Source organism: Mustela nigripes, chromosome 16, assembly GCF_022355385.1.
Source record: "Mustela nigripes isolate SB6536 chromosome 16, MUSNIG.SB6536, whole genome shotgun sequence".
In the NCBI taxonomy this organism is placed as follows: domain Eukaryota; kingdom Metazoa; phylum Chordata; class Mammalia; order Carnivora; family Mustelidae; genus Mustela; species Mustela nigripes.
Window position 1 is genome coordinate 50,214,924 of NC_081572.1, and position 23,413 is coordinate 50,238,336.

General features: G+C 38.2%; 1 protein-coding gene across 4 annotated transcripts in view; it reads left to right on the plus strand.

Moving 5' to 3' along the window:
* The window catches only part of SPECC1 (sperm antigen with calponin homology and coiled-coil domains 1), a 276,278-nt gene that overhangs the window by 15,455 nt on the left and 237,410 nt on the right, over positions 1-23,413 (plus strand). For 2 of the 4 annotated variants that reach the window (XM_059380517.1, XM_059380512.1), the window contains exon 2: positions 11,691-11,788. The exons of the other annotated variants lie outside the window; for them this stretch is intronic. The gene's annotated coding sequence lies outside the window, so the exon portion shown is untranslated. The remainder of the gene's footprint in view (positions 1-11,690; positions 11,789-23,413) is intronic. 4 annotated transcript variants of the gene reach the window in all.

Below are 23,413 nucleotides of genomic sequence, written 5' to 3' on the forward strand. Positions count from 1 at the left end.
GGACTCACATCCCTTCTTTGAACATCCTTGCTTAGTTTGTAGGTTGAAATATTGCAGGACTGCAGTTTCCCATGAGGCCCCCTAGGATGAAAATGAAGTCACCATGCTTTTGGGTGAGCTGCTGCTGCTGCTTCTCCTTTTCCTCCTCCCTCCTCTTTCATCCTCTTCTTCTTCTTCTTCCTTCAATATTTTATTTATTTATCTGAGAAACAGAGAGGGAGAGAGAGAGAACACAGTGGGAGATAGTCAGAGGGAGAGGGAGCCCAATGCAGGGCTTAATCCCAGGACCCCGAGATCATGACCTGAGCCAAAGGCAGACTCTTAACCAGTGCCCTTGGTGAGCTTACTAGTTAACTGCCCGATTTCGCACACATCCAGACATTGGCGTTGGCAGCCAATGGCAACTGTGAGAGGTATGCTGACTTCAGGAACATTCAAATGCGTGTCCTAGAATTGGCAGACTGTGGTATTTGTGACATTAATTCACTACATGAATCTCGTGCTGCCTGAACCCCTAACTCCCACCGAGAGGATGAAGGTAACATGCCAAAAGGCATGGAGAGTGGATGTTCCCAGATTCCTTTGTTCCACAGGCCCCAACCACCTCTGCGCTTCCCATGGCTTCTTTATGGAAGATGATGATTCCTCCTCCTGTCTCTTTTTGTTCATATTGGCTTAATGTCACTGGCAACCTAGAGAATCATGACTAATATAGAAGCTTATAAAATGATTATAAACAATGTGGTATGTACAGAAATTAGAAGTACATACAAAGCTCAGAGGTAGCACCAAGGAGAGAGGATAACCATCAGAGGGTCTCTGACATGCAGAGGTATTTACGCTTCTGCAACCTTGACGTTCCCAGGTGAGGCGAGACCCCCTTCTTAGATGCCTCTCAAGGACCTTATACTTGTGTTCACTTCAAATCACTTGTTCCTGACCTGCCTTTCCCGCCACTCTGTTTCCTAAGATGGGAATCAAAGACCCAGTAGATAATCATTGAACAAATGAATGAATGACTTTGGAGGAATGAAGAGAAATTGCTCACATACAAGGGTGGGAATGGTGCTCTAGGAAGAGAAACCAGAAAGACCGGTGGGAAACAGACTTGGAAAAGCAAGATGTATCTGGAGACTACATGTAGTGTGAAATGCTGGGAGGGGAAACTCAGAGCTGGGGTGGTAGGAGATGAGGCCGGAAGGACAGGTGAGGTCTAGAGGATGGGCTAAATGCATCATGGGAAGATACTTGGACTTTCTTCCTTAGGCAGTGGGAACCATTGAAGTATTAAAGTTTTTTTTTTTTTAATGTGGTAAAATAGACTTGACATTTACCACCTTAACTATTTTCAGTGTATATAGTTAAGTGGCATTAAATACATTCAAACCATTGTGCAACCATCTCCACCATCCACCTCCAGAACTTTTCCATCTCCCAGACGGAGACTGTCCCCGTTCAACATTGACTCCCCATTCCCTCTCCCCAGCGCCCTGGCAGCCACCTTTCTGCTGACTGTCTCTGTGAATTTTAATTATTCCAGATACCTCATTATAAACCACTGAAGTATTTTTAATATAGGGTTTAAATGGATTTGCATTTTAGCATGTTCATGCTGGCAGTTTTTTTAGCGGATGGATGAGAGGTGGAAGAGGCTGGGTGTAGGAAATCCAGTTAGCAACCAAGGCTTTGGCAGTAGGGATGACAAAAAAGGAAAGGATGTACCACTCAGGGCATAGAAACCTCAGGGGCCTGGGTGTGGAGGTAAAGGACAGAGAGAGAGAGAGAGAGAGAGAGAGAGGAACTGGTTTTGACACCACTTTTCTCTGGCCTGGGTGATACCAACTACGATAGGGAATCTGAGAGGAACTCCGGGTTTGAGTGGGTAGCCGAGGCATGGATACCCTGCCTGTATCCCTTTCCCCTCATCGGTGACGCTGACCTGCCTTCCCAGTGTTAGCACCTGCATTTTTTTGCCAGAGAGTTTTCAGGTGCCCACTTTGCAACACACAGCACCAGAGTGAAACTGCTGGGAAATCACACCCTTCCAACTCCCCAGAAGCCTTCAACCAAGGATAACAGCGTACGACTACAGCAGCTCCCTGCCCCTCCAGTGGGATAGCGCTGCTGAGTCTATGTTATATGCTGGGTCCCAGAGTTCCCCAGTGGGATCAAGTTTTAGGTGCCCTCCATTGTAACTTTCTTGATGAAACACGCTTTCATTCCATGCTTCCCCTTCTTACTCCTCTGCTCAAGGCTTCTCGTGTCAGTTTGCTCTCAAATAAACAGTTTGCTCTCAAATCTTTACCTTAAGGAGGTAGATTTGAGGGAACCCAAACTATGACAGAGTCTGCAGAAAATGATCCATTAAGTGTGGCAGCCACACGGATGTGTGTGTTATGAAGTTGGAAATCTAGGTGTCTGGTTTATGGTAGATATGGATTTGGGGGGACAAGTCTGTTCTTGTGGAAGTTAAAACCATGAGAGTAGGTGAGATTGCCTGGAAGAGGTAGACTAGAGATTTAAAGATTTTATTTATTTATGAGAGAGAGCGAGAGTGAGCACAGGCAGACAGAGTGGAAGGCAGAGTCAGAGGGAGAAGCAGGCTCCCCGCGGAGCAAGGAGCCCGATGTGGGACTCGAGCCCAGGATGCTGGGATCATGACCTGAGCCGAAGGCAGCTGCTTAACCAACTGAGCCACCCAGGCGTCCCTGTTTTGTTTCCCTCTGATAGAGGATGCATAGTTAGCCACTGTCGGGATTGACTACAGACCGATTTGTGACATGGGTGGTTTCTCGTTCGTGAGCTTCCCAAATTCAGTCTTCTGGCTTCTTCATGCTTTGACAAGAGAAGCAACATTCCCTTTCTGGAGACCAACAACCACAGTGTTCTGCATGTCCTAGGGGAGGCCAAACCCAGGTTTCTATCAGAGCCTAGGCGGACGGTCTCCCATTCTCTCCAGTTCCCACCTTCTGGTAAACAAAGTCTTCTTCATGGTACTTTAGTTTCCCCTTAATGTGAATGGAATCATACAACATGTGGTCTTTTGTGACTCACTTCTCTCACTTGCCATAATGTCTTCAAGGTTCGCCTTGCAGCGAGTAGCAGTATGTCATTCCTCCTATGGGAAAATAGAATTCTAGTGTATGGATATGCCACTCGTTCATCCATTCATCATTTGACAGGCATTTGAATTGTTACCATCTTTGCTATTATAAATGATGCTGCTTACTATGCCTACTTACTTTTTCACCAATTCTTATGGTTTCATGTGTTTTCATTTGGGGGGTATATACCTACCTAGGAGTGGAATTCCTGGGTCATCTTGGTAATTCCATGTTTAATCATTTGAGGAGCTGCCAGATTGTTTTACAAAGTGGCTGCACCATTTTAAATTCTCCGCAGCAATGAATGAAGGTTCTGATGTTCCCATATCCTTGTCAACATTTGTTATTATCTGACTTTTTAATTCTAGCTTAGGAGGGGTGAATCTCATTGTGGCTTTGGGTTATATTTCTCTGCTGATGACTAGTGATGTTGAGTATCTTTTCATGTCTTCATTGGCCATTTATTTATCTTCTTAGAGAAAGATGTATTCAAGTCTTTAGCTCACTTTAAAATTGAGTTGTTCTTGCGGTTGTTGTTGAGGTTGTTTATATATTCTGGATATTAATCCTTATCAGTACATGATTTGCAGGTGGTTTTTCCCACCTGATTGATTTTTGGATATTAAACCAACCTTGCATTCCTAGGGTAAATCCATTTGGTCAATGGTATATAGCTTTTGTGGGTTGTTGTTGTTATTGTTTTATGTTGTTGGATTTAGTTTACTAGTATTTTCTTAAGGATTTTCATATGTCCATATTCAGAAAAGCTACTGATTTGTAGTTTTGTTTTTTTTTTTCTGATGTCTTTATCCGGTTTTGATATTAGGATAATACTGGTCTCATAAGATGAGTTGGGAAACTTTCCTTTCTCCTCTATTTTTGGGAACAGTCTGTGAAGAATTGATACTGAATATTCCTCTTTAAATGTTTAGTACAGGGCACCTGGGTGGCTCAGTTGGTTAAGCATCTGCCTTCAGCCCAGGTCATGATCCCAGAGTCTGGGGATCAAGCCCCGTATTGGGCTCCCTGATCAATGGGGAGCCTACTTCTCCCTCTCCCTCTCCCTCTGCTGCTCCGCCTGCTTCTGTTCTTTCATGATCTCTGTCAAATAAATAAAATCTCTAAAAAACATTTAGTACAATTCAGCAGTGAACTCTGGGGCTGGCTTTTCTTTGTGGATAAATTTCTATTACTAATTCAGTCTTTTCACTTGTCATAGCTCTGTTCAGAATGTTTTATTCTTGAGTCAGTTTTGGTAGTTGGTATGTTTCCAAGAACTTTTCCATTTCACTTTAAGTTATCTAATTTGTTGGCATGGATTTGTTCACAGTATTGTTTTATAATTCTTTTTATTTCTGTCAAGTTGGTACTAATATCCCCTCTTTCATTTCTGATTCTAGTAATTTCAATTGTCTCTTATATTTTCTTGGCCAACCTAACTAAATGTTTGTCAATTTTGTTGATCTCTTCAAAGAAGCAGATTTTGGTTTTATCTTCTCTATTGTTTTTCTATTCCGTATTTCATTATTTTTTGCTCTGACCTATTATTTACTTCCTTCTGCGTGCATTAGGTTTAGTTTACTTCTCTTTTTCTAGTGTTTTAAAGTGAAAGGTTAAGTTATTGATTTGAGATTTTTTTCTTTTTAACTGTAGACATGCTAGCAATACTGACTTCATCTTTGGCCTTCCACCTTGTTCATGTTCACTCAATGACCTCTCTTGGGGCTATCTCTCTCTTGGAGATTAATATCTATATACTTTAGAAATTCCCACAAAGTCTGGGATGCGGGAGTCTTAATTTGTCCCTCCTCAAGTTTGTTAGAGATAAAATAGTCTCTCCCCTTCCTGATGCATAGGTGGTACCACGAGGTCTAGTTAAATGTTCGATGTTAATTCAGTGCATACAAACCCTTTGAAATGCATGGGAACCCTTTGATCTCACTACAGTGACCTTCTGTACACCCCCTCACTCCATAAAATCTGTGGATGAAGGTCCGGACTTTGTAGAGAATGGCTGCACAGCTGACTGGAACCTCGTCTGCCCAATCCTTCCCGTGAGTTAGTTACTGTGAATAAAACTCTATGTAAACTGTATGGAGTCACCTTTTTTGTTTTTAGTCTCAAAATGCCTTCTCAGTTTGGGGGATACTTACTGTCTCTTCCCTACCTTTTAACATTAACATAGGTATCTACCACTGTGAATTTCCCTCTAAGCACTGCTGCACTGCTAGAGAGGTGTTCCATAAGTTTTGGTATATTAATTCTTCATTTTCATTCATCTTAAAGTATTTTGGATTTCTCTTTTAATTTCTTCTCTGACCCATTGTTATTTCGGAGTATGTTGTTTAATCTTTACATATTTGTGAGTTTCACAAATGTTTTTCTGCTGTTGATTTCTAATTACATCCCATTTTGGTTAGACAACATTCTTTGCATTATTTTTGTCCCTTTAAATTGATTGAGGTTTGTTTTATGGCCAGGAACATGGTATGTTCTTGAGAATGTTCTGTGTGCACTTGAGAAGAATGTATATACTGCTGTGTTGGGTTGCATGTTCTACAGATCTAGTGTTCTGACTGGCCTAGAGTATTTTTCAGATCTATTTCCTTGTTGAGATAATGTATAGTTCTGTCTATTATAGAAAGTGGGTATTAAAGTCTTTAGCTACTACTGTTGAATTGTCCTTTCTCCCTTCATTTCTGTCACTTTTTGCTTTATATATTTTGGTGCTCTACTAAGTGCATATATACTTGTTATATCTTCTGATGACATGACCTTTTTATCATGATGTCCTTATCTCTAGTAACATTTTCTTTAAAGATTTTATTTATTTATTTGACAGAGCGAAATCACAAGTAAGCAGAGAGGGAGGCAGAGAGAGAGAGAGGAGGAAGCAAGCTCCCTGCCAAGAAGAGAGCCCGATGTGGGACTCAATCCCAGGACCCTGAGATCATGACATGAGCTGAAGGCAGAGGCTTAACCCACTGAGCCACCCAGGCACCCTCTAGTAACCTTTTAAAAAAAGATTTTATTTATCCATTTGAGATAGAGCAAGAGTGAGAGAGAGAGAGAGAGCACAGACAGGGGGAGCAGAAGGCAGAGGGAGAAGCAGACTCTCTACCGAGCCAGGAGTCCAACATGGGGCTCGATTCCAGGACTCTAAGATCATGACCTGGTCTGAAGGCAGATGCTCAACAGATTGAACCACCCAGGTGCCCCTTTCTAGTAAAATTTTTTTTAAAGATTTTGCTTATTTGATATAGAGAGAGAATGAGAGAGAACATGAGAGGAGAGAGGTCAGCAGGAGAAGAAGACTTCCCACCAAGCAGGGAGTCTAATGTGGGACTTGATTCCAGGACTCTAAGATCATAACCTGAGCCAAAGGCAGTCAGTTAACCAACTGAGCCACCCAGGTGCCCTAGTAAAATTTTTATTTCAAAGTCTATTACATCTGATATTACTATAGGCACCGGAACTCTCTTGTGGTTGCTATTTGCATGATACTTTTTTTTTCATTCACTTATTTCAATCCATTTCTATTTTGTATCTAAATTATACTTTCTGGACAGCATATGGCCAGATTATGTGTTTATTTATCCAGTCTGACAAACTGTGCCCTTTTATTGGAATGTTTAATTCATTCACATTTAGTATTATTAGATTTATATTTGCCATTTTACTTTTGGTTTTCTGTGTGTCTTATCTTTTTTTGTTCCTCTTATTCCTCTCACTGCTTTCTTTTGCATTAAGTGAGTGATTTCTAGTGTTAATATTTTAATGGGTTGGCTGGTACGTTGGAGATCTTGAGATGAATCATCCTGGATTAATTAGGGTGGTCCCTAAATGCAACGATTAAAGTCATTGTAAGAAAAGTATATGCAGAGACACACAGAAAGAAGGCCATGTGAAGACAGAGGCAGAGATGCAAGTACAAGCCAAGAATGTGTGTGATAACTGGGAACCACAAGAAGCTGGAAGAGGCAAGGAAGGACTCTTTCTGAGAAACTTCAGAGAGAACATGTCCTGCTGACACCTTGATTTCAGACTTTTATCCTTTTTATTTATAAAAAATAAAGTTTATATTAAAACTTTTAAAATTCATTTTAAATTTTAAAATAAAATTTATTTTATTCCCTCCAGAAGAGGGAAAGAATACAATTCTGTTGTTTTAAGCCACTCTATTTGTGGTTATCTGTTACTGTGGCTCTAGGAAATACAGACCTTTTATTTTCTTTAACGACTTTTTTTACTTTATCTCTTTTCATTATATTCTGATAACTTATCAGAATCTACTTCAGATTTATACTTAATTCCAATGAGATACAGAAATGTTACCTCTATATAGCTCTATTCTCATTTTTTACTTTTTGTTATATTATTGTTACCATATTATACCTGTTAATATTACAAACTTAAGCATACGTTGTTATAATTATTACCTTAGCCAACTGTAGTAACTTCCTTAACTCAGTATAGCTTTACTCCAATCCATCTGTTTTGTTCAATTGTTGGTAGATATATTACACATATATTTCTATACATTATATGTCCAACAATATACTCTATGGATCATATTTTATATAATTGCTTAAGATTTTATTTATTCATTTGAGAGGTAGAGAGAGACTGCAAAAGAAATGGGGGGGAGGGAGAAGCAAACTCCCCACTGATCTGGGAGCCCGACGACATGGGGTTCAATCCCAGGACCTGGAGATCATGACCTGAGCTGAAGGCAGAGGCTTAACATCTGAGCCACCCATGCACACCTATATAATTGTTTTCTAAATCCAGAGAAGAAAGGAGAAAAGCATACATTTTTGCTCTTATTTATAATTACTTAATTACCTTTATGTGCTCTTTGATTTTTTTTTAAAGATTTTATTTATTTATTTGACAGACAGAGATCACAAGTAGGCAGAGAGGCAGGCAGAGAGAGAGGGGGAAGCAGGCTCCCTGCCGAGCAGAGAGCCCGATGCAGGGCTCGATCCCAGGACCCTGGGATCATGACCTGAGCTGAAGGCAGAGGCTTTAACCCACTGAGTCACCCAGGTGCCCCTGCTTTTTGATTTTTTTGTGTGTGTGGATTTGAATTACCTTTTGGGTTCATGTGCTTTCACTGAGAAGAACTTACTCTGGTATTTCTTGTAAGGCAGGTATACTAGCAACAAATTCTCTCAGTTTTTGTTTATTTGGGAAAGTCTTTATATCACTTTTATTTTTCCCCCAATATTTTTTATTGCAGTGAAATACACATAACAAAATTTACCATTGTATCCATTTTTAGGTGTACAGTTTAATGATATTAAGTATGTTAACGATGTTGTATGGCCACCATCATCAGTCTTCAGCATTCTCCATCATGAAAAACTGAAATTCTATACCCATTAAACACTAACTCTCCATCCTCACCTTCCCCCAGCCCCTGGCAACCACCACTCTAGTTACCCCCTATAAAGTATATTATACAGTATTTGTCATTTTGTATTTAGCTTATTTCACCTTACATACTGTTTTCATATTGTAGCATGTGACTTTCCTTTCCTTTCTTTATAAGTCTGAATAATATTACACTTATGTATACATTACATTTTGTTCATCCATTCATCTGACATTTGAGTTGCTTGCACTTTTAGGCTACTGTGAATAATGTTGCTATGAACACAAATATACAAATATCACTTCAAAATCATGTTTTCCTTTCTTATGGGAATATACCCTTTTCACTGTCACTTTGAAAGATAACTTTGCTGGCTATAGGATTCCTGGCTGATAGTTTTGTTTTGTTTCCCTTGAGTACTTTGAATGTGCTATCCCATTGCCACCTGGCTTTCATTGTTTCTGAAGAGATGTCAGCTGTTAGTCTTATTATGGTTCTGTTGTAAATGCTAAGTTGTTTTTCTCTTCCTGCTTTCAAGATTTTTCCTCCTTGTTTTTTGATTTTTAGCATTTCTACTAGAATGTGCCTGTTTGTGGATCGATTTGAGTTTATCCTGCTTGCAATTCACTGAGCTTCCCTAATGTAGACGTTATTGTTTTCTAATAATTTTGGAAAGTTTTCAGCCATTATTTCTTCAGATTTGTTTCCCTCTTTTCTCCCTCTTACTGTGGATTATCTTAAACAGTTTTTTAGAATTCTATTTTGATCTTTCTAATTTTTTAAAAAAGATTTTTATTTATTTGACAGAGATTACATGTAGTCAGAGAGGCAGGCGGGGTTGGGGGGAAGCAGGCTCCCTGCTGAGCAGAGATCCCGATGCAGGGCTTGATCCCAGACCCTGAGATCAAGACCTGAACTGAAGGCAGAGGCTTTAACCCGCTGAGCCACCCAGGCACCCCTCTAAACTGTTTTGATTGTAGCTTTTTACATATTGTTAGTGGCCTTCTAAGTATTACATTATACATATTATTTATCACAGTTTGCTGGCATGGATATTTTACCACTTGGAGCAAAGTGCGGAAGTCTTACCTCTCTTTACTCTCCTCACTTATAATTTTTTACCTACATTCAGAACCACATCAGACAGGATTATAATTTTTGTTTCAACCATCAAACATAATTTAGAAGTCTTAAGAGGAGACAAATAGTATTATAATTACATTCATTTTTATTATTTATTCCTGATGCTCCTAGATTCCTTCTTTTATCATTTCTTTTCTGTTGAGAGAACTTCCTTTAGCTGTTCTTTTGGGATAAGTCTACTAGCAACAAACTCTCTTATTTTTTTTTTATCTGAGAATATTTTGATTTCCCTTTGATTCATAAGGGATATTTTCTCTGGATACAGGATGCTGGGTTGACAGTTCTTTTCTTTCAGCGCCTGAAAAATGTATTACTTCCTCTGGCCACATGGTTCCTGGTGAGGAATCTGCTGCCATTTGAATTGTTTTCCCAACAGGAAAATGTCATTTCTCTCGCAGCTTTCAAGTTTTTTTGTTTTTTAGAATTTTGACTATGGCATGTTTTGATGTAGATTTTTTTGGGATTCTCAGTCTGGAGTTCATCTTTTTGAATCTGTACATTAATCTTTTGCTGAATTCAGAAAGTTTTCAGCTATTTTTTTTTTCTACTACTTTTCCAGCTTCCTCCATCTTTGTCTCTGTCCTGGACCCTGTTTACTTAAGTGTTAGATCTCTTATAATCTCATAGGTGTTTGAAGCTCTGTTCTTTGATTTCTACTGTTTTATATTCATGTTATTTCTTCTGACTGGAGTAAAGCATTTATTGTCTGAAAGTCCTTTACTGGTCCTTTGACAGCAGGCTTTTATGTTTGTGCCCTGTAGTATTTCCAGGTTGACCACTTCTTCACCTCCCAATCTGGTATATATGAGGCAAAAAGAAAACTCAAGCAACTTGCCACTGTGTTGTTCCTGAGTCCCAAGTTCCTTAAACAGTTTGTCTTTTCCTTTCCACCTTTCAGAACCTTCTTATATTAATTTTCCATCTCATGTCTAGGGATTTTAGTTGTACTTGTAGAAAGAATAAGGAAAAATACATCTATTCCATTTCCCAGAAGCTTAAGTCTGCACCTTTTTTTTTAATGTTAGTTTTACTTTTTATGAAAATAAATTTTTTATGAAGATGAATTTTGTTTTAAGAGGCAAGTTGTCCAATAATGTACCCCACATTCTGAATTTGTCTAATTAATCAAACAGTTTCAACAAGAAGGCTACCTAGGTGATATGTTGTGTCTCATCACATCACCTTAGAAGGCATGTAGGGTCAAGTTCCCCACCAGGTAGTCATAGTAAGCTTGGTCACTCTTGTCTTCCTTTTTGTCATTGATAATTTGTGGAGCGAAACTTTGTGAGTATCTTCCCCAGCAACCTTCTACTCAATGATTTTAGCATGTTTTGGTGACTATATAAGATGTACAAAATGGTGGGACTGTCATTTCCTTTGTTTATTATCTCTATTATTCTGTAAAGAAGAACTTTATTTTTCTGTGCTTTTCTTCTTCTTTTAGTATCAATATTTTATTTAGTGTTTTCTAGTTCATTAATGTCATTATTTTTTTATTTTCCTGGGATTATCCCTAATGAGTCAAATTGGGCTCCTTCAGGTTCATTACCATTGTCCATTTAACATAGTCCCATTAGTCTTTGGGAATCTCCTTGATTTCTGGGCACCACAAGATATCCCAGTTTCATCTCATTAATTCCATGCTTCACATTTGGAACCAGCTGTTTCTCCAAGGATCCCTGCTTCCTTTTAGTAGGAATGGTATTTAGAAATACACATAAATTCTAAGGGACGAGAGTGGGAAGATAATGTACTGGATTAAAGTAGTAATTCATAGTCCTAACTGCACCTATTTTCTTGGTGATTTTGGTCTTCATTAAAAGCTAGGAAAGTAGAATTTTAGTACTATAGTGATCTGTGAGCTATGTCTCCCCAACAAGCCTGGACTTCTTGGGGATCAGGTGAGTGTCTTTGCAATTTTTATATTCATAGTGGTTAGCACAGTTTCTGGAACAACAACAACAAAACGGCACCTAATAAATTTTTGGACTTAAATTTTGCTAACTAAATTCATAAACTATTCATCTTATAATTAAAATATTTTTCTCATTTTCTGACTTTTGCAGAGAAATAGTAAAGGATATGGAAAGAAGTTGCAGTGAGAACGTTCATTGGCTGTGGGCAAATTATTAAATGTTTCAGAACTAGTTTCTCTTGCTGAATGGTGAGTGTTTTATTGGCTTCAGCATACTAAAAAGGCTATAACAAGATCTGAGGCTGTTCCACTAGGTAATAGTAAGGTGGTGGGACATGACTCATGTTGAATGATTGTTGAAGGTGACTTTCAAAGCTTTATAGCTTGCCCTAGAGATGAATAGTATACAACTGGTATTCAGCCTTTATATAGGAGACCTAAGCTGTTTTTTTTCCCCTGACTGACATTCCTGCTTTATTGCTTTATTACTTTTAAGTCAGTTGCTCAATCTCTTTTCCTCATTCTCACTTGGAAGTGTGTGACAGTATCCTAAACAAGTTGAATTAAGACATAATGAGAGAAACCATATAAAATCCTTTGATATGTAATAATTAAATGAAATCTGTATTATAAGCACAGAACTTAGTCATTATAAGTAGCAACAAAGGAAGCCTAATGTCATATTCTAGGGTTTGTTTTTATTCAGAGGAGTTGTAGTATGGCATTTTAACAAGAGCTTCAAATGAAAGGGTGGTTGCAGCCTGAATCAAGCTTTTAGATTATAGTGATAATGGGACTGAAAGTTTAGTTGTTTCAGTTTACTTTAGCAGAAGGCACAGATAAGGTGAATTTATTTATAACCTGCATTTTGAATGTAAGGAACAGAACCTAAAAGGAAAGGCCACAATATTTTTTATAGATTTATTTATTTATGTATTTGACCTAGAGATAGAGAGGGAGCACAAGTAGGCAGAGCAGCAGGCAGAGGGAGAAGGAGAAGCAGGCTCTCCATTGAACAGGGAGCCCAATGTGGGGCTCAATCCCAGAACCCCTGGATCATGACCTGAGCCAAAGGCAGCCGCCTAACCAACTGAGCCACCCAGGTGTCCCAGGAAAGACTACAATATTAAACACCATATATATTAAGTAAAGGAAGGGTGTGTGTGTGTGTGTGTTTTGTTTGTTTTTAAAGATTTTATTTATTTGTTTGACAGAGATCACAAGTAGGCAGGGAAGCAGGCAGAGAGAGAAGAGGAAGCAGGCTCCCTGCTGAGCAGAGAGCCCGATACAGGGCTCCATCCCAGGACTCTGGGTTTGTGACCTGAGCCAAAGGCAGAAACTTTAACCCACTGAGCCACCCAGGCGCCCTGTGTATGTTGTTTTTAATGATTAGGAAGAAAACTTTGTTCCTTCACCATTGGTAAAGTTAGAGGAACCCCCTTTTTTTTTTTTGGTGCATCTTAAATATCAAAATACAAGAAAAGCTGAGGCTCCTTTGCACTGATCAGTTTAAAAAAATGTTTTGTTTTTTTGAATTTAATTTTTTTTCAATAAGTAATTCTCGCTTGGCATAAGAATTGTAAACAATATAGATATATAACTTGGTAAAAGTTATATTATCTCAATATATTATCTCAGTATATCTCAATATTCTCCCAAATGTTTTGTTTCTTTTCTTCCAGATATTTTCCATATATGCAGAATATAAAATATATATTTGTTTTTAGAAATCTGCTCATACTAACACAATCTTGTACTTGGTTATGTTTTCACATAACGCACATCTTTGTATGTCAATATGTAGACATCTTTATCATTCTTTTAAAAAAATTTTGCTTTAATTTTTTATTTTTATTTTTAATGTCTACAATTTAATGAGTTCTTTTAGATTCTGAACACTGAACTAACCAATTTATCCAGAATAATCAAATCAAGTCTTATAACAATTATCCTTGTTTTGTAGTTTAGGAAACATAGATTCATTAAAATTGTATAGTATATTTGAAATCACACAAGGAATCTGACTTGGATTTAGTCAACCTAAATCCTATATTCTTTCTTTTAAGGTTTTTTTTCTTTCTTTCTTTTAAGTTTTAATTTAAATTCCAGTAGGGGCACCTGGGTGGTTCAATCATTTACACATCTGTCTTTGGTTCAGGTTGTGATCCTGGGGTCCTGTGATTGGGTTCCACATCAGGCTTCCGGCTCAGTGAGGAGTCTGCTTCTCCCTATACCCTTCCCCCCATGTTTTTGATCTCTCTCTCTCTCCTTCTCAAATAAATAAGTAAATAAATCTTAAAAAAAAAAAAAAGAGAGAAAGAAACTCCAGTTAGTTAATATAGAGTGTAATATCCATTTCAGGTGTACAATAATACAGTGATTAAAGACTTCCATACATTACCTGGGTGCTCATCACAAATGTGCTCCTTAATCCCAATTAACTATTTAACCCATCTCCCCACCCACCTTCTCTTTGGTAACCATCATTTTGTTCTCTATAGTTAAGAGTCTGTTTCTTGGCTTGCCCCTCTCTCCTTTTATTCCCTTTTGCTTCTTTGTTTTGTTTCTTAAATTCCACATTAAACTCCATGGCAAATGATAAGCTTTCACTCTTTTTAATGACTGAGTAGTATTCCATTATATATACCACAACTTCTTTATCCATTCATTAGTCAATGGACACTTGGGCTGTTTCCTAATTTAGCTATTGTAGATAATGCTTCTATAAACATTGGAGTGCATGTATCCCTTTGAATCATTAAAAAATATTTTTTTATTCTTTGGGTAAATATCTAGTAGTGTATTTGCTGGATCATAGGGTAGTTCTGTTTTTAACTTTTTGAGGAACTTCCATACTCTTTTCCACAGTGGCCTCACCAGTTTGCATTCATACCAACAGGGCACAAGGGTTCCTTTCTCTCCACATCCTCGCCAACACCTGTTGTTTCTTGTGCTGTTGATTTTAGCCATTAAGACTGGTGTTATAATAGTTCAGTGCAGTTTTTAATTTGTGTTTCCCTGATGGTAAGGTTGATGAACATCTTTTCATTTGTCTGTTGGCCATCTTTATATCTTTTTTGGATAAATGTCTGTTCGTGTGTCCTACCCATTTTTAAAAGGTTTTTATTTTAATTCCAGTTAGTTAACATACAGTGTTATATTTGTTCTGCCCATTTTTAAATTGGGTTATTTGAAGGGTTTTGGTGTTGAGTTTTATAACTTCTTCATATATTTTAGATACTAACCCTTATTCAGATATGTCATTTGCAAATACCTTATCCCATTCTATAGGTTGACTTTTAGTTTCATTGATTGTTTTCTTCACTGTACAGAAACTTTTTATTTTGATGTAGTCCCAATAGTTTGTTTTTGCTTTTTTTCCCTTGCCTCAGGGGACTTATGTAGAAAAAAGTTGCTATGGCCATGTCAGAAATTACTGCCTGTTCTCTTTTCTAGAATTTTTAAGGTTTCAGGTTTCACACTTAGGTCTTTAATTCATTTTTAATTTATTTATATTTGTGGTTTAAGAAAGTGGTTCAGTTTAATTCTTTTTCCTGTTGCTGTCCAGTTTTCCCAAAACCATTTGTTGAAGAGACTATTGAAGGTATGTTGGATATTCTTTCCTGCTTTGTAAAAAATTGACCATCTAGTTGTGGGTCCATTTTGGGGTTTTCTATTCTGTTCTGTTGATCTGTGTATCTATTTTTTGTGCCAGCACCATACAGTTTTGATTACTATAACTTTGTAATATAACTTGAAGTCTAAAGTTGTGATGCTTCCAACTTTGCTCCTCTTTTTTCAAGATTGCTTTGGCTCTTCAGGGTCTTTTATGGTTCCATACAAATTTTAGGATCATTTGTTCTAGTTCTATAAAAATGCTGTTGGTATTTTGATAGGAATTGCATTGAATATGTAGAGTGTTTTGGGTAGCATAGACATTTTAACAATATTTTTTCTTCTAATCCATGAGCATGGAATGTCTCTTCATTTCTTTGTGTCATCTTTAATTTCTTTGATCAGTGTTTTCAGAGTACAGGTCTTTCACTTCTTTGGTTAGGTTTATTCCTGCATATGTTATTATTTTGGGTGAAAAATCATTCTTTCTGATGGTTGAATTCTGTTGGATGTACCCTGTTTTAGTCAATATCCTCTAATAAAGATTTGAATTATTTCTTTTTTCTGTTATAAACAATGTTGCTGTAAGCATCATTTTGTATATATATCTGGCTGGTGTTTTGGTAGACTCGCTATTTAGGAATAGAATTATTATTTTTTTAATTTTTTTTAAGGAGTAGAATTATTTAGACAAACATTGTGGATATCTAAAATTTTGCCAATTTTCCTAAAGAGTTGATCAGTTTACAGTGGCTGAGAATACCTCTGCCCAAATAACATCAGGTCCTCCTCAAAGCACCCTGTATTTCTCCTTTGTAGCACATCAGAATTGTATTTAAAAATTATGTACTCATTTAAAAAATTTCCCCCTTCCACTTGTACAACCCTTAAAAATATAAGTTCTTTGTGAACTGGAACACTGTTTCTATTTCTATGTTACTTATATTTGTATCTGTAACATCCAACATAATTCCTTACACATAATGTATGCCACACCCTTGTTGACATTTGATATTATCATTGTTTGCCAGCCTGACAAATATAGGTCATTATTTTACTGTGTATTCTAAAATTACTAATCAGTGTGAACACCCTTTCACATATATTTATAATTTATAGTGTTTTTTTCTCATTTTTAAACTCTATTGATTCAAAGAATGCTTTAAATTTCAATGTGATATGGGCATTGTTGCACATATTTTTATGTGGCTTGTTGCTTGTCCTTTGAATTTGCTTATGGTGTTTTAGATCATAGAAAAGTTTAAAATTTCTATGTAGTAAAATTATAAACCTTTTTATGGCTTTGGTTCTCATGCCATGTGTCAAAAGGTGTTTTCCACTCTATAGCTGTAGATTTTCATCTAGTAATTTTTTAAAAAAAGATTTTATTTTTTTATTTGACAGAGAGAGATCACAAGTAGACAGGCAGGCAGAGAGAGAGAGGGAAGCAGGCTCCCTGCTGAGCAGAGAGCCCAATGCGGGACTCGATCCCAGGACCCTGAGATCATGACCTGAGCCGAAGGCAGCGGCTTAACCCACTGAGCGACCCAGGCACCCTCATCTAGTACTTTTTGATAGATATACTGAATCTACATTGGCAAAGTATATAACCATTTATTTTTTATTTTATTTTATTTTATTTTTAAAGATTTTATTTATTTATTTGACAGACAGAGATCACAAGTAGGCAGAGAGGCAGGCAGAGAGAGAGGAAGGGAAGCAGACTCCCCGCTTCATAGAGAGCCCAATGCGGGGCTCGATTCCAGGACCCTGGGACCACGACCTGAGCCAAAGGCAGAGGCTTTAATGCACTGAGCCACCCAGGCGCCCCATTACATAACCATTCTTATTTGATCGTTTTGCCATAGTTTTCTGGGTAAGTATGTACTTGCTGCTTACTACCAATTCTCCTGATGAAGCCTCTCCAGATATTTGGTTTGGTTCGTATTTGTTGTCTAGGAGATTTCCCAGGCAGCATCTACAGCGATTGTTTTCCCTGAGTTCTTCTATGTTCAAAACTATTCATCTATAATCCTTATTTTTGAGAGTCTGTTTGGTTGGTTATAAAATCCTTGTCTTACGTTTTCCTCTTTGAGAATCTTCAGTTTGTTAGTATGTTACTTTGCTGCCTGCTCTCCAAGTCCAATGACAATTTTCCCCCTTATAAATGACTTGGTGATTTTGCCTGGGTGCTCAAAGGACTTTAAAAAAGTCTTTAATAGTTTCACTAGGTATGTTTCAGTGTTGGCCGTTCTGAGTTGACTTTTCCAGGTACACCATGGACCTTTCTTTGCAACACGTAGGTTCATTTCTTTCAGTTTATTCAGAAATACCATTCTAGTTTCCATCTGTTGCATGAGCCTGTCTCTCTAGCATGCCTTCACTATCCGTAGGGGCATTGGTCTGCTCAGTATTTTCTTGTTTCTTATCATACCCTAATGTGGAATTTTACATATTTCCTTTCTGTTGCTCTCAGTTAAGTCAAATGGAAGGGGTGGGGCAGGATAATTTTCCCAGCTTTGAGCCTCTGGATTTCTCTCTCCTGTTGTTCTAACAAGGTGTTCTGATCTGTGGCCTTGGGCTTAGTGAGATGTACAGGCTCTGTTTTCCTCCCCTACTTTTATCTGGATCTTCCTTTTCCTTGTCCTGTTCAACATGGAGTGTACCTCCAGCAATTCTTCTCAATGAGGGCCTGTGTCCTGGAGGGGAGCTTTCCTTGGTTAGATTTGAGTTCATAGGGTTACAGACAGTAAAAATGGCTGGTTGTCATGTTTCTCCCTTAGTCTCCCTCCCATGAGGAACATGGTGCTTGCTCCCTGCCCCCTCCCAATGTGGTACATTGCTCAGATACGGTGACTATAGCAGTGGGCACTGGAAGTGCCCTTTGAGATGGTCACCCCACCTTCTAGGGTCATCAGTATCCTGAAGGATGTCTAAGTTGGCACATCTCAACTCTGAGCATGTCCCCCAGCTCCATCCAGGCTTGGCAGAATTGGGCAGGTGTGCTCGTAGTTTGTGGTTTAGGACCATAGTGGTTTTCCTGTTTTATCTGAGATAATGCCTTTCTTCTCTGTCTAGCATTAGTCTTGTTTGGTTTGAAGGTCACAGAGAGGAGGGTGAAGCAAAATAACTCCTACTCACCCATTTTCAGTTAGAAGCTGATTTATATCAAATGCTACATGATCTAGTTTTTCCTCTTCCCTCTCTTAATTGGAAGATATGCTTTTTTTTTTTTTTTAAAGATTATTTATTTATTTATTTATTTGACAGAGAGAGATCACAAGTAGGCAGAGAGGCAGGCAGAGAGAGAGAGAGGAGGAAGCAGGCTCCCTGCCGAGCAGAGAGCCCGATGCGGGACTCGATCCCAGGACCCTGAGATCATGACCTGAGCCGAAGGCAGCAGCTTAACCCACTGAGCCACCCAGGTGCTCCGGAAGATATGCTTATAAGTTTTTAATTCCTGTTTGTTACCTTTTTGCCTTTAAACAATACGCTTCAAACACCCTTCTCAGTTTATCAACTTGAGGGATACTTGTTTCAACATTCTTTTCTGAAAACACTAAACAATTGACGTTCTTCTCAATCTTCGATTTTTGGAGGTGCCTGGGTGGCTCAGTGGGTTGAGCCCTCCTGCTCGGGTTGTGATCTCAGGGTCCTGGAATCGAGCCCCACATAGGGCTCTCTGCTCAGCAGGTATCCTGCTCCGCCCTGCCCCACTGCCTGCAGCTCTGCCTACTTGTGATCTCTCTCTCTGTGTCAAATAAATAAATAAAATTAAAAAAAAATCTTTGATTTTGTGGTTTAGGACCCTTTAAGAATTTTTGTTATTGTTGAAATACTGTTTTACATTGTTAGCTTTTCTTTCTAAATTTCTTAAAATTATTTTCAGTTTTGTAGTCATAATTAATATGTGGTCAAAAGATTTTTAAACTGAATTATGTCTATATATACATATATATGTATGTGTGTATATATATATATATATATTTTTTTTATAACTAAAGTTAAATACACAGTAAAGTTTGTGTTTAAATTCCAATCAGTTAACATGCAGTATATTAGTTTCAGGTGTATAATATAGTGATTCCACACTTCCACCTAACACCCAGGGCTCATCACAGCAAGTGTGCTCCTTAATCCCTCGCACGTATTTAACCCAGCCCCCCTACCCACTCCTCTCTGGTAACCATCACATTGTTTTCTGTAGTTAAGAGTGTTTCTTGGCGAGGCGCCTGGGTGGCTCAGTGGCTTAAGCCACTGCCTTTGGCTCAGGTCATGATCGCAGGGTCCTGGGATTGAGCCCCACATCGGGCTCTCTGCTCTGCAGGGAGCCTGCTTCCTCCTCTCTCTCTCTCTGCCTGCCTCTCTGCCTACTTGTGATCTCTGTCTGTCAAATAAATAAATAAAATTAAATTAAAAAAGTGTTTCTTGGCTTGCCTCTCTTTTTTCCCCTTTGCTTATTTGTTTTGTTTCTTAAATCCCACATGAGTGAAATCACATGGCATTTGTCTTCCTGTCCTGACTTATTTTGCTTAGCATAGTATTGTGCTCCAACCATGTCCTTGCAAATGAAAAGATTTCGTTCTTCTTTATGGCCAAGTAATATTCATATATAACAACTTTTTTATCCATTCATCAGTTGATGGATAGGTGGGCTGTTCCCATAATTTGACTATTGTAGATGCTGCTGCTATAAACATTGGGGTGCACATATCCCTTTAAATTAGTATTTTTGTATTTGGGTAAATATCTAGTAGTGTAATTACTGGATTGTAGGGTAATTCTATTTTTAACTTTTTGGCAAGCCTCCATGATTTTCCATAGTGGCTGCACCAGTTTGCATTCACACCAACAATGCAAGAAGGTTCCTTTTTCTCCACATCCTTGCCAATACCTGTAGTTTCTTGTGTTGTTGATTTTATAGCCATTCAGATAGGTGTAAGGTGATATCTCATTATAGTTTTGATTTACATTTTCCTTATGATCAGCTATGTTAAGTATCTTCCTGTGTCTATTGGCCATCGGTAGGTTTTCTTTGGAAAAATGTCCATTCGTGTTTTCTGCACATTTTTTGGTGTTATTTCGTTTTTGGGTGTTGAGTTTTATAAATTCTTTACATATTTTGGAAACTAACCCTTTATTGGATATGTCATTCATAAATATATTCTCCTATTCCATGGCCTGACTTTTAGTTTTGTTGATTGTTTCCTTCACTCTGCAAAAGCTTTTGATTTTGAGGTAGTAATAGTTTATTTTTGCTTTTGTTTCCCTTGCCTCACAAGGCATATCTAGAAAGAAGTTGCTACACCTGATAGACTTTATGATATTTAGAAATAGCTCTTTGCTTAACTGATTCAGTGCTACTGCTAATTTTGTTTATATGGAATATCCCAAACCATGTGTTGTTCTAAGTGCTTGGACTATGTGAGTGAAAAAAACAACAACAACAACAAAAAACAAAAATCTCTGGCCTCTGGAGTGGATGTACAATTAAGAGTAGCAAACAATACACCTAATAAATGAGTAAATGAAATTGTATATTAGAAGAGAATAAATGCTGAACTATGGAGATAAAAATAAAATAGGATAAGTGAGATCCAGGGTGCCAGGGGGGATGGGTCAGAATTTTAAATAGGGTGGTCATGGAGGGTCCTACCGAGAGATGACTTTTGAGCAAAGCCCAAAGTGAGAAAAGGAGTTAGTTAAATCATACCGAGGGGAGGAAGCAGCTGGAGCAAAGACCCTGAGGGGGAGCATGCCCATTGTTTGGGGGCAGCGAGGATGCTGGGAGCTCCAGGGCAGGGCGGGAGACACGGTTGCAGGAGTCAGGAGGACATGTGGGCATGCCTCGTAGACCAGTGCACAGACTGCACTTCACCCTGTGTAAGATGGGGAGCCACTGGAGGGCTCTGTTGAAGGTGTTACATGGTCACTGCATCTGCCATGTTGAGAGTGGACTGTGGGGGACATAAATGGAAGGAGGAGGTGAGTTGACTTATTACAGGAAAACCATGCACACTGTGTTGCTAGATGGAACCAACATGGTTTCATGCAGTGAACTTTCCATTAATGAACACATGCTTATATTTAACTTTTAATGGGCTGGATTATGACTGTATTTTTCTAAAGGGCTCTCAAGTGCTATACTCTTTGAGTTCCTTCCAGTTTTATAATAATGTTTTTTTTCCTTTAAATATGAGTGACATTTTAACTTGGTAAAGAATTCGTGAGTCCCTTCTTTCACTCAACACTCCACTGGCATTGCTCTTTTGTCTTTTGTCATCTAATATCGTAGAGAAGCCTGAAGGAGATTGTAGAGTCTAACTTGTGTCCCTCTTCTGGGTAGTCTGCTGCTTCTGTTTCATTGTTGGCAGGTTATTCCTTTGCCTTTGAGCACCAGTTAACTTTGACTGGACACATCCCGTCTTGATTGCACTCTTCCTGATTTTTCCAGGTATACAATGAGTGCTTTTCATTCCATGGATTGAGTTACTTAATTTCAGGGAAGTTTACCTCCACTGCATCCTTAATTTTTCCCTCCATACCATTAATTTTTCTGTGTTCTCCAGAAATCGTAATCGTCTGTATGTCACATCTCTATCTTCCATATTTAACATCTTTCTAATCACTTTCATCCTTGTTTTTCTCTATTCCATTTTCGCAAGTGAGTCTTCTATTTCACTGACTTTTCCAACATTTTGGTTTCACTTCTTGTTCTTCCTCATGTAACATTTGTTCATCATATGATGGTGTGACTATTTTCCTCTAATGGTGTCCTTTTTGTCTCCTCCTGTTGTCTTATGAGCCTTTCCGTGATGCCCCTTATCTTTCCTTGGGGGGAACAGGACCCTTGGGAGGACAGTTCTTGCTTCCACCTCTCACTCAATTTAGAGAAATCTGTAACTCACTCAAGATCTAGAGAAGTATCAATTCTTGTAATCCTTTCTGAATTTTGTTCAGTGAATTCCTGTCTCTGGAAGACAGTCTATCTGTTGCCCAGGTAGTGAGGACTTTCTCTACTTCCTTCATACGTGGAATTTCCTTCTCTATGTTGGCTTTACCTAAAGGGGAGAGTAAGTACATATGGCTTCCTTTATAAGAATACAAGTTAAAAATTGTACTTTGCAATAAAATAACAAAGAACAATATACAAAATTCAACATGTTCAAAAGAGGATCTAGGTTAAAAAAAAAAAAAAGTCCCCCTCTGCCTCTGTTCCCTGCTCCCCTGCTATTAAATTTAATAGCGCCATATTGCCCTCCACAGAAATTATCAATATATATCCTACTAGCAAAAAGTGAGAGTGCTAGTTTTCTCATACACTCACCAGCATGGTGATGTGTACCAAAGTTTTTAAATTTTTGTCATACTGATAGGTAGAATGCATTTACAGTTTTAATTTGCATTTCCGTTATTAAAAGTGATGTTGAACACATTAAGTGTCCTTTCATTACTTTTATATCTTTTTGTTTTGGGTTATTGGTGGTTTTCTTCTGGGGTTTACAGGTATCCTTTGTGTATAGGAAAATTCATCTTTTTCTTTTCCTTTTTTTTTCTTAGAGAGAGAGAGCGCGCGCGCGCAAGGTGAGAGAGGCAGAGCGAGAGAGAAAGAATCTGAAGTGGACCCCACACCCAACCACATTTATTTACGTGCTTTGAATTGATTTTGCTGATAAAAATAAGGACTTAAAAAAATTTGTTTTAAAGATTTTATTTATTTATTTGACAGAGAGATCACAAGTAGGCAGAGAGGCAAGCAGAGAGAGAAGGGGGAAGCAGGCTCCCCGCTGAGCAGAGAGCCCGATGCAGGGCTCAATCCAAGGACCCTGGGATCATGACCTGAGCTGAAGGCAAAGGTTTTAACCCACTGAGCCACCCTGGTGCCCCATTTTTTTTTTTAATTTAAATTCAAGTTAGTTAACATATAGTGTATTATTATTTCAGGTGCCCTCTTTAATACCCATCACCATTTAGTTCACCCCCCACAACTGTCCCTCCACCTCCAGTAACCCTCAGTTTGTTCTCTATAGTTAGGAGTCTCTTATGGTTTGGCAACTTCTCTGTTTTTGTTTTATTTTTCCTTCCCTTCCCCTATGCTCATTTGTATTGTTTCTTAGATTCCGCATATGAGTGAAATCATATGGTATTTGTCTTTCTAAAGAGGGACTTTTTAGGCACAATTTCAGAAACATAGAAACATATCTTTGTTTTTATGATCTCGCAAGTTTGCTAAATGCTTTACTGAAATAGTGCATGGAA